Source organism: Chiloscyllium punctatum, chromosome 21, assembly GCF_047496795.1.
Source record: "Chiloscyllium punctatum isolate Juve2018m chromosome 21, sChiPun1.3, whole genome shotgun sequence".
Classification (NCBI taxonomy): Eukaryota; Metazoa; Chordata; class Chondrichthyes; order Orectolobiformes; family Hemiscylliidae; genus Chiloscyllium; species Chiloscyllium punctatum.
Window position 1 is genome coordinate 34,289,731 of NC_092759.1, and position 11,269 is coordinate 34,300,999.

The 11,269-nt window shown below is 46.9% G+C and overlaps 1 long non-coding RNA gene across 1 annotated transcript in view; it reads left to right on the plus strand.

Moving 5' to 3' along the window:
• The first annotated feature begins 4,711 nt into the window (after positions 1-4,711).
• LOC140492395 (uncharacterized) overlaps positions 4,712-11,269 on the plus strand; it is a 6,591-nt gene continuing 33 nt past the window's right edge. The window contains exons 1-3 of the long non-coding RNA XR_011963549.1: positions 4,712-4,745; positions 4,850-4,965; positions 11,153-11,269. The exon at positions 11,153-11,269 is cut by the window's right edge and continues 33 nt beyond it. This is a non-coding gene — a long non-coding RNA (uncharacterized lncRNA). The remainder of the gene's footprint in view (positions 4,746-4,849; positions 4,966-11,152) is intronic.

Below are 11,269 nucleotides of genomic sequence, written 5' to 3' on the forward strand. Positions count from 1 at the left end.
AAAAGTAAAGCCTTTGACAAGGTTCCACATGGTAGGCTGTTGGAGAAAATGCAGAGGCATAGAAACAAGTCTCACTACGAGAGCAGATTTGTTCAAGCAAATTCGAAGGCAGGTTTGCAGATGGGAAAGCAAGCAAGAAAGCTCCGTTCTTGTCCATGTAAAATTCTGCAGTTGAATAACAAAGCAGTTTCTGCCCAGTTTCAAACTGGGGACCTTTCGCGTATGAGGCAAACGTGATGAGTCCAGTTACTGGTCATGTGCCACCAGGATCTGTTTTGGGACCACTGCAGGTATAGGTGAATGGATTAGGAAATTTGCAGATGACACTAAAGTCAGTGTAGTAGTGGACAATGTGGAAGAATGTTACAGGTTGCAAGCGGACTTGGATAAACTGCAGAATTGGGCTGAGAGGTGGCAAATATAGAGTTCAATGCAACTAAATGTGAGGTGATGCACTTTGAGAAGAATATCAGGAAGGCTGAATACTGGGTCAATGGAAAAAATCTTGGTAGTGTGGTTTGCAGAGGGATCTTTGAGTCCATGTACATAGATCCCTGAAAGTTGCCACCCAGGTTGATAGCGCTGTTAAGGCGGTAAACGGTGTGTTCGGCTTCATTCATGGAGGGATTGAAATACCATACTGCAAGTATACAAAATGCTGGTGCAGCTACACTTGGAATATTGTGTTCAGTTCTGGTGCCCATATTTCGGGAAGGATCTGGAAACATTAGAAAATGTGCAGAGGAGATTTACCAGAACATTGCCTGGTCTGGAGAGAAGGTCTTGTGAGGAAAGGCTGAGAGACTTGAAACTCTTCTCATTGGCAAGAACAAGGCGAGAGGGGATTTGATAGAGATATACAAGATGATCAGAGGATTAGAAAGGTAGACAATGGAGGTATTTTTCCTAGGATGATGACGTCAGCATGGGGGGAATGGGGGTGGAACCCTGCTCATGACTCCACCTCCATTTCCCCCACTCCATTTACAGGCTCCGCCCCTACTCCCAGCTCCACACTCACACCAGATCCCAGCTCCCAGACCTGCCGAGTTTTCACCATCCCTCCAGACCTTCCCCTCACTGGGGACGAACGATCAGATCTTAGCAAAGGACTCATCTTCATCCCCCTCCGTCCACTCATCAATGAATTTAATACATGCCGTGACATCGAACAATTCTTCTGTTGCCTCCGCCTCCGAGCTTACTTTCACAATCAAGACTCCGGCCCACCTTCCGAGGACCCCTTTGCCCATGTCCAACACACTGCATCCACCTGGACACCTCGCGCTGGCCTATTACCTGCCCTCGACCTCTTCATTTCCAACTGCCGCCGGGACATTAACCGCCTCAACCTGTCATCCCCCCTCCCCCACTAAAACCTCTCACTCTCACAACGCGCAGCCCTCCAATCCTTTTGCTCTAATCCCAACCTCACCATCAAGCCAGCAGATAAAGGGGGCGCAGTGGTAGTCTGGCACACTAACCTTTACACCGCTGAACCAAACGCCAACTCGAGGACACCTCTTCCTCCTGCCCCCTCGACCATGACCCCACACCCCCATCACCAAACCATCATCTCCCAGACCATGCAGAACCTTATCGCCTCAGGAAATCTCCCACCCACAGCTTCCAACCTCACAGTCCGGGAACCCCGCACTGCCCGGTTCCACCTCCTTCCCAAGATCCACAAGCCTGACCACCCTGGCCGACCCATTGTCTCAACATGCTCCTGCCCCACTGAACTCATCTCTACCTACCACGACACTGTCCTATCCCCCTAGTCTAGGAACTCCCCACATACATTCGAGACACCACCCACGCCCTCCACCTCCTCCAAGACTTCAGTTCCCCCGGCCCCTAATGCCTCATCTTCACCATGGATATCCAATCCCTCTACACCTCGATCCGCCATGACCAGGGCCTCCAAGCCCTCCATTTTTTCCTCTCCCGACTTCCCCAACAGTACCCTTACACCAACACTCTCATTCATTTGGCTGAACTGGTCCTCACCCTTAACAAGTTCTCCTTTGAATTCTCTCACTTCATCCAGAACAAGAGGGTAGCCATTGGAACACGTAAGGTCCCCAGCTATGCCTGTCTCTTTGTTGGCTATGTAGAACAGTTGATCTTCCATAGTTACACCAGCACCACTCCCCACCTCTTCCTCCGCTACATTGATGACCCCGCATTGGTGCCACCTCGTGTTCCTGCGAGGAGGTTGAGCAATTCATCAACTTCACCAACACATTCCACCCTGACCTTAAATTTACCTGGACCATCTCTGACACCACCCTCCCCTTCCTACACCTCTCCATCTCCATTAATAATGATCGACTTGACACTGATATTTTTTACAAACCCACCGACTCCCACAGCTACCTGGATTACACCTGTTCCCACCCTACCTCTTGCAAAAATGCCATCCGGTATTCCCAATTCCTCCGCCTCTGCTGTATCTGCTCCCAGGAGGATCAGTTTCACCACACAACACACCAGGTGGCCTCCTTCTTTAGAGACCACAATTTCCCTTCCCACATGGTTAAAGATGCCCTCCAATGCATCTCGTCCACAACCCACACCTCTGCACTCAGACCCCACCCCTTCAAACATAACAAGGACAAAACGCCCCTGGTGCTCACCTTCCACCCTACCAACCTTCGCATAAACGAAATCATCCGCCGACATTTCTGCCACCTCAAAACAGACTCCACCACCAGGGATATATTTCCCTCCCCACCCCTTTCTGACTTCCGCAAAGACCGTTCCCTCCATGACTACCTGGTCAGGTCCACGCCCCCCCACTACCCACACTCCCAATCTGGCACCTTCCCCTGCCACTGCAGGAATTGCAAAACCTGCGCCCACACTACCTCCCTCACCTCTATCCAAGGCCCTAAAGGAGCCTTCCAATTACCTCAAAGTTTTGCCTGCACATCCAGTAATATCATTTATTGTATCCGTTGCTCCCGATGCGGTCTCCTCTACATTGGGGAGACTGGACACCTCCGAGCAGAGCACTTTAGGGAATATCTTCGGGACACCTGCACCTCTCAGGCCTCTCGATCCAAGATTCGGGATAGTTTCAAGATATCACAAGGCATCGACTCTAACTTCCCTTGTCCCTGAGCCTGCTGAGTCACGCCTGAATCAACTCTGCAATTGGGAGGAAGGGGCTGGACTGGAGGACCGAGCAGCGGCCGGTCCGCCAACCAGAGTGAGTGAGGAGCGGGACCAAAGCATTCTCGGGGTTGAACGCTTCAGGATTGGTCAGAAAGCAAACTATTTTGCAGAATTGATCATCCTCACGACACAGTGGAGCATGACACCTCTCCCATGAATCAATGTGAGATTTTTAAGAAATAGTTGAGATGTGAATCTGATAACGTACATTAGGGAGATTTAAACAATCCTGAGAGAAACACATGGGTGATTTTGAAATAGTGTAGGGGGACGAGCTGAGAATAATTCACAGGTCGGTTTACACAAGTCGAGTAAGAAACTTATTTTGAAACTCCCAGAACAATTGGTAATTTACATATCTGGCTAGCATGGTTAAATTGGATCGATCAATCTATTTGCATATAAACCACTCAATGATTGCAACTCGACAGAGCATTTGTTAATGACTAATATTTCACCCATGATCCTGTGCAGTTATGAATATTGTCGATAAACTCACTGGCAATCTCAGACGCACGCGCAGTTTGGTTTCCATACAGAGCATGCGCACTGTCACATTGATCAGGTCACTGAGAAAGATAGACATGGAGCTGCTTTCTCCGGCAGCGGCTGCGATCAGCTTCAGAGAGCGGCGCTCAGAGCCGGTGTGTGGGAGCCAAGCTGGGAGAACGGAGCGGAGAGAATTCACAAGTCCTGGAATCAGGTTAAAAATAACTCGAAAAAGACCCTCCAGGCCTGGGTCAGGAGGTCTCTGATCAGGGAAGGGGCCCAGGGTCACGGCCGCCATTTGTTTGAGGGAAGAGTGAGCGCTAATGGCCGCCATCTTGAGAAGGTCAAGGTGCAGGAGGGCGGGGCTCCCGGGGTCTGTAGACCAATCAGAGGAAAGGGAAGACCCATTGTTATTGATTAATTCCACGAACACAGCGTCACTGGGCGATCCTGCAGGAATATCCTCTCTCAGTCCTGCTGGGATGTTTCACCCAGTCAGAACCAGCAGCTCTCCTCCTCTCTCAGCTCCCCTTCTGTCCTTCCTGCAGCATCTGTCCCCTGGAACATTGAGCTGCCTGTCCTGTCCCTCCCTCAGCTGTTGTTTCTGTAATACCTGTGATATCCCAGTCCCATCTCAGATTACTTCACTAAAGACAGGAATGCATCCGATGGATTTTTATTAACATCAGCAATTGTTTAATACTCACTTACAGGTTTTTAATTACATCATTTTTGAAGCATTTACTTCACATTCAACCATTTGCAATGGTGGGATTTGAACCTGTGTCCAGAGAACACTTGCTGAGTTTCTGGATAAATTCTCACACAATAATGCCACTAGGCCATCACTTCACCTGCTCACAGTTTGTATATCCCAGTGCAACATGAATCAAAACTCTTTCTTCCTGCACAATTGTTTGAGCCGGCACTCTGGTGATGTGACTCAGTACCTCTCCATGTGGTATCCCTCACTGTGTGTGTCTAATTGCAGCCTCTGTCAGCGTCTCTCACTTTTGAAGCTACTCCAGATCATAAGCCAGCAGAATTCTCCACTCCAGAGAGATGAGGCAACACAGGTCAGGATTTTCCAGATCTCTGTGGGCTCAGTGCCATTCTGTATGTGTAACCTTCAAAGCATTCGTCTAATTTCCCATTTTGCCTATTTCTGTGTCTTCTACAGGTACCCATGGTGTTCTTGACTCAATAGACTGGCCAACGACTGGTTGGGACGATGGTTGGTCAGCCAGAAAGACAAAGTCAGGGAGGTCGGGAGTCTTCAATAAATCCTGCTGCCAGGTAAGATCATTCCAGTGCACAGAGCAGAGGGATCCAAACATCAGCTAACAAGACATGACATAGAGAAAGTGCTGCAGGGGGAGCACAGTACAGACACACCCCAGGCTCAATCACCACGCCTGCTGCAAGTTTTGTTGTAATGAGACAGCATCGAGAGTTCCCAGTTATCAGTCCAGGCCTGTGCTTTCTTAGGGAGCATCAGAACAACTGAGGGGAAAGCAGGCCTCCCACGAGAGAGTGGTAATGCTGCCTGGGATCTTTCTGTTCCCTATTCCCTCTCCAACACTGTATCTATGGCTTGTATTGATGACCAGTGCCTTTAATCATTCTAACTTCTATAGCAGTTCATGTTCTGTCATGTCCTCCCCTCTCACCAATTATTTCACATATTTGAAACCTCTAATCCAGATGACCATTCGTATCGCTGTAACTTGCTTCAGTCTCTACAACATGCCTTGTCTCGATAGTCTCCTCCTCCATGAACTGGAGACACCGGGTCTGTTTCTGTGCTGCATGACTTTTCGGCTGAGATTTCCTAAATGGAATGAGTCGGAATTGCCTGTGTTTGGCCCATATCCCTTCAAACCTTCTCCTCTCCATGTACCTGCCCGAGTGTCTTTTCCGTGTTGTAATTGTACTTATTTTCACCATTTCCTCTGGCAGTCCATTCCATCCATGCACCATCCTCTGTGGATAATGTTGCCCCTCAGCTCCCTCTTTAAATCCTTGTTCTCTTACCTCACGTTTATGCCTCTAGCTTTGGACTCACCTACCCTTGGCAATTTACCTTACTTAGACTATACATAGTTTCATAAACCTTTATAAGGTCACCCCGTGGCCTCCTCTGCCCAGGAGAAATATTGACGACAGTGTTACCAATATCTCCAACTCATGTTCTCAATGCTCTGACCAATGAAGACAAGTGTGCCAATTGCCGCTTTCAACACCCTGTCGCCCTGTGATGCCAGTCCAAGGAACAATGTAACTGCACCCCCTGGTGTCTCTTTTTTTCTAAAGTACTGCCCAGGGCCCAACCATTACCCGTGTTAGTCCTCCCTGGTTTGTCTGAACTAAATCCAATACCTGAATTAAATTCCATCTTTCATTCCTTGGCCCAGTTGATTAACATCCCCTTCGATAACTATATTCTCTGCCCACTCTTCCACTAATCTTGGTATCCATAAACATACTAACAGGGACACCTATATTTTCACTCTAGTTGTTTATGTAAGTGGTGCACAACAGTGGTCCCAGCACCAGTCCTTACAGCACACCGCTGGTCAGAGGCCCCAGTCTGAACAACAACCCTCTCCCCCCACCCTCTGTCTCCCACTGTCATCCCATTTTGTATCCAGTTGGCTAGCTCTCCCTGATCCCTTGTGATCTAACCTTACTAACCAATGTATCATGTTACACCCTGAACAAGGGTTTGCAGAAGCCAGAAACAACGTCTGTTGCTCTGCCTTCATCTATCTTTTTGGTCACATCTTGAGCAAACTCCAGTCAAGTTTGTGGGACATGTTATCCCACGCACAAAGCCATGCTGGCTGTCTGTAATTAGGCCTTGTCTTTCCAAGGCCTACCTCTCAGAATGACCTCGAACAACTGACCCACCCTGATGTCTCGCTCATCAGTCTGTAGTTCCCTGGCTTTCTCTTGTAGCCTTTCTTAATTAATGACAAAAGATTATATTCATAGTCGGAGTCATACCGCACTGTTCAGTTAACGCTAACCATACTCTAAAACGGATCTCATCCCACCTGCCTGTTCCTGGGTCATATCCCTTCAAACCTTTCCTATTCCTGTACTAATCCAAATGTCTTTTGAACATTGTAATTGTCCCCATGTTCACCCCTTCCTTAGGAAGTTCATTTCACACACAACCCACCCTCTGTGTAACAATGTGCCTCATGTCTTTTTTTAAAATGTCTCTCCTCTAAACTTAAAAATGTAGTGCCTTGTCTTGAAACTCCCCTGTCCAAGGGGAAATATAACTCCCATTAACTCTATCGATCCCCTCATGATTTTATAAACTTCTATGTGGTCATCTGTCAACATTCAGGTTTCAGTGAAAAATACCAACCTATTCAGCCTTTCTTTATACTGAAGCCTTTTGTACCCAGCCACATCCCAGTAAACCTCCTCTCAACCCTTTCCAACTTAATAATATCCTTCCTATAACTGGGCGACCAGAACTGGACACAGTATTCCAGAAGAGGACTCACCAATGGCCTGTATAATCTCAATGCGACTTCCCAACTCCTATATCCAAAGGACTGAGCAATGAAAGCAAGTGAGGCCAGCACCTTTTTTTAAACTATCCTGTCTCTCCATGTTGCAAACTTCAAAGAATTATGTAGCTGAACCCTGAGTTCTCTCTGTTCTACAACACTACCGAAGGTTTTGCCATTAATTGTATAAGTCCTGCATGTGTTTGTTGTACCAAATGCATTTCCTCGCATTTATTCAGATTGAACTCCATCTATAGTTTTTCAGCCATTCACACATTTCATCAGGATCCCTTTGTAATCTCAGAAAACCTTCACTGTCCACAATGCCACCCTCCAGTCTACCTGCCTATCACACATAGCTCCCTATGGTACAAATATATCTGCTAGGGGGCCTACAATTTCTTCACCAGCTTCCCACAATGTCCTGAGATCCATTTGATCAGGTCCTGGGGATTTATCTACCTTTGTGTTTTAAAACCTTGAGCACCTCCTTTTCTATAATGTGGACTCATTTCAAGACATTGAGTCATAGAGATGTACAGCACGAAACAGGCCCTTCGGACCAACTCCTGCATGACATTTCTAGTCACATTTGCCACAATTTTCCCAATATCCCCATAAACCTTTGCTATTCATACACCCATCCACATGCCTTTTAAATGTATTTCTATCAGCCTCCACTATTTGCTCTGGCAGCTTATTCCGTCCACTCTGTGGGAGCCAGTTGTCCTTTAGATCCCTTTGAAAAGTTTCCCTCGCCTGGGGAAATGACCTTGTCTATTGACCCTGTCGATGCCCACCATGATTTTAAACACCCTTTATCGGTTAACTCCTCAGCTTCCCATGTTCAACTGAAAACAGCCCGAGCCTATTCAGGCTTTTCCCTGAAGCACAAACCCTCCAACCCAGGCAACATCTTTGGTCATTTCTTCTGAACCCTTTCATGTTCCACGATATCCTTCCTGTGGCATTGAGACCAGAATTACACACAGTATTCCAATAGTGGTCAGGCCAAACACTGTTTAGTTCCCCGAGCGACCTAGTCTTTATCCACAGTAAGTTCCAAAGTGAAATATTTGTTTTGGATCTTGTCGTTTCACACATCGTTGCCTTCATTGATCATTAAGGAGACCGGGTTTGTCCCGAGCTCTTCTTTTGCTCTTAATACACTTGTAGAGTCTCTTTGGATTCTCCTTAACTTTCTCTGCCAAAGCGATCTCATGTCCCCTTTTTACATTCCTGATTTCCATCCTAAGTGTATTTCTACAGTCCCAATGCTCCTGAAGGGATTCCCTTGAGTCAGCCAGTTATATCTGACATGTGACCCCTTTTTTTCCTTGACCACAGCCTCGAAACTCAGCCAGTGTTTCCTAATTCAGTCAGCATTGAGCTGCACACTAACAGGAACACGCTGGCGCTGAACGCTCCTTTTATCTCGGTTTTAAAATATTCCTACTTGCCAGACTTCCCTTTATCTGCAAATAGCCTTCCCAGATCTACTTTAAAAATTCCTGTCTAATACTATCTTGCTCCATTGAATAACTTTAACTTGTGGACCAGGCCTGTCCTTTTCCATCGCTATTTTCAAACTAATACAATTGTGGTAACTTTCCAAAGTGCTCCCCCACTAACACCTCAGTCCTGTTCCCGACCTTGTTTCCCAAGGGGAGGTCAGGTTTATCCCCATTCTCCAGTTGGGCCATTTACATAATGACTGGGAGTTTTCGGAACACACTAAACAAATTCCTTCCATCCAAATGCTTAACTTAGTAGCAATCCCAGTCCAGGTTTGGAACGGTTAAGATCCCCTATCATTACAACCCTATTATTCTAAGAGATATCTGAAATCTCCTGACATATTTGCTCCTCCATCTCCCGTTGCCTATCGCTGTAGTCTGACCGTAGAAAACTAATGACCAATTTTTATTTCTCGGTTCCACTAATATCGTTTAACTGGGCGATCCTACATGAATCCTCCCTCTAGGTACTGCTGGGATGTTTCCCCCAATCAAACCCACCCGCTCTCCTCCTGTTTTCCCTCCTGTTCTATCCTTCCTGAAGTATCTGTCTCCGGAACATTGAGCTGTTGCTCCCTCAGCTGTGTTTCTGTAATATCTATGGGATCCCAATCCCATGTTCCCATCCATGTTCTGGGTTCATCTGCCTTATCTGTCTGGCCCTTTGTATTGAAATAACTGCAGTTTAATCCACCAGTTTTCCCTCATTGTCTGCTATGTCCTTGCCCTCCCTTGTCTCCTTATATTCCTCTCTTCAACATTTGTACCAGCCTCAACTTTCTTTCTGACCTTACGACTCTTTGGGGTCACCCAGCCCTGCCAGACGAGTTTAAATCCTCTCGAGCAGCTCCAGCAACGTTCCCCACCAGGATGTGGGTCCCCCTCCTGTTCCCAGTTCAGGTGTATTCCCCACCCTGTCTACCTGTGCTGACACCTTCAGACATCCAGGGACTTGCCCACCAAGGTCCCTGTATTCCTCAGTTCTCCAGGAGGACCTACCATTCATGATGTATACCCTTCGCTTATGAGACTTCCCACTGTGCATTACCTCACAGTGATCAGAAGTAAACTCCGTCTGCCATTACTCTGCTCAGTTTATCATCTGATCGATATCAGACTGCAGCCTGAGTCCATCCCCCTCACTGTGGACAACACCCTCACCTGTCATGTCATCTGCAAACCTACTAATGTTACCTTCTGCTTTCACATCCGAGTGATTAATGTCCATAATGAACAGCAATGGTTCCTGCACAGATCCCTGTGGTACACCCGCTGGGCAAAGGCTTTCAATCACAAAACCAACCCTCCACCAATTGTGGACCCAATTTACCAACTTACCTTGGATCCCATGGGATCTTCCCTTTTGGACCAGCCTTCCGTGTGGGACCTTGTCAAAGACCTTAATGAACTCCATATAAACCACATCATCTGCACTGCCCTCATCAATATCAGAGGACAGTCGTGTAGCAAATCCATACAGACAATCCCTAATGAAATTGTGGGGGTATCCGTTTTTGGTGAATACATTGTATAGGTGTTCTTCTTCCTCTTTTTGCAGTTCTGATGTACTGCAGTGTGTTGTGGCCCTTTTGAACAATGTCTTGATGCAACTACCTTTGTGTTTGTTGGGGTGATTGCTTTCATAGTTCAGGACTCGGTCTGTGTGTTTGTGGCTTTCGTGTATACCTTTGTGGTGAATTCTCCGTTCGGTGTTCTCTGTACAGTCACGTCTAGGAATGGGAGTTGGTTGTCCTTTTCTTCCTCTCTAGTGAATTGGATTCCTGTGAGTGTGGCGTTGATGATCCGGTGTGTGTTCTATATTTCTGTGTTTTTAATGATTACAAAGGTGTCATCTACATATCTGACCCAGAGTTTGGGTTGAATTTGCGGTAAGACTGTTTGTTCTAATCTTTGCATTGCCGCTTCTGCTATGAGTCCAGAGATCGGTGAGCCCATGGGTGTGCCGTTGATTTGTTCGTATATTTGGTTGTTGAATGTGAAGTGTGTTGTGAGGCACAAGTCCAGTAGTTTAAGTATGCCGTCTTTGTTGATAGGTTCAACGTCCTGTTGTCTGTTCTGTATGTCCAGCAGGTTGGCTATTGTTTCCCTGGCTAGGGTTTTGTCGATAGAGGTGAACAGTGCCGTTACATCGAATGAGACCATGGTTTCTTCCTTGTCTATGTGTATATTTCTGATGATGTCCAAGAATTCCTGTGTTGATTGTACAGATTGACTGGATCCGCTGATCAGGTGTTTCAGTTTCTGCTGTAGTTCTTTAACCAGTTTGTGTGATGGTGTCCCTGGGAGTGATACTATGGGTCTGAGTGGGATGGCTGGTTTGTGCACTTTATGTAGTCCATAGAATCTGAGGGTGTTGTTGCTTTCAGGTCTCATTCTGTGTAGGTCAAATCTGGTTATCTGTCCGTTTTGTTTTTGTAGGTTTCTCAGTGTGTTGTTTATCCTATTGGTGAGCTGCGGGGTGGGGTCAAACTCCACACAATTTCATCCACAGATGCCTCAGGGAAAGACAATGGAACGAGGACATGCCACGACCCA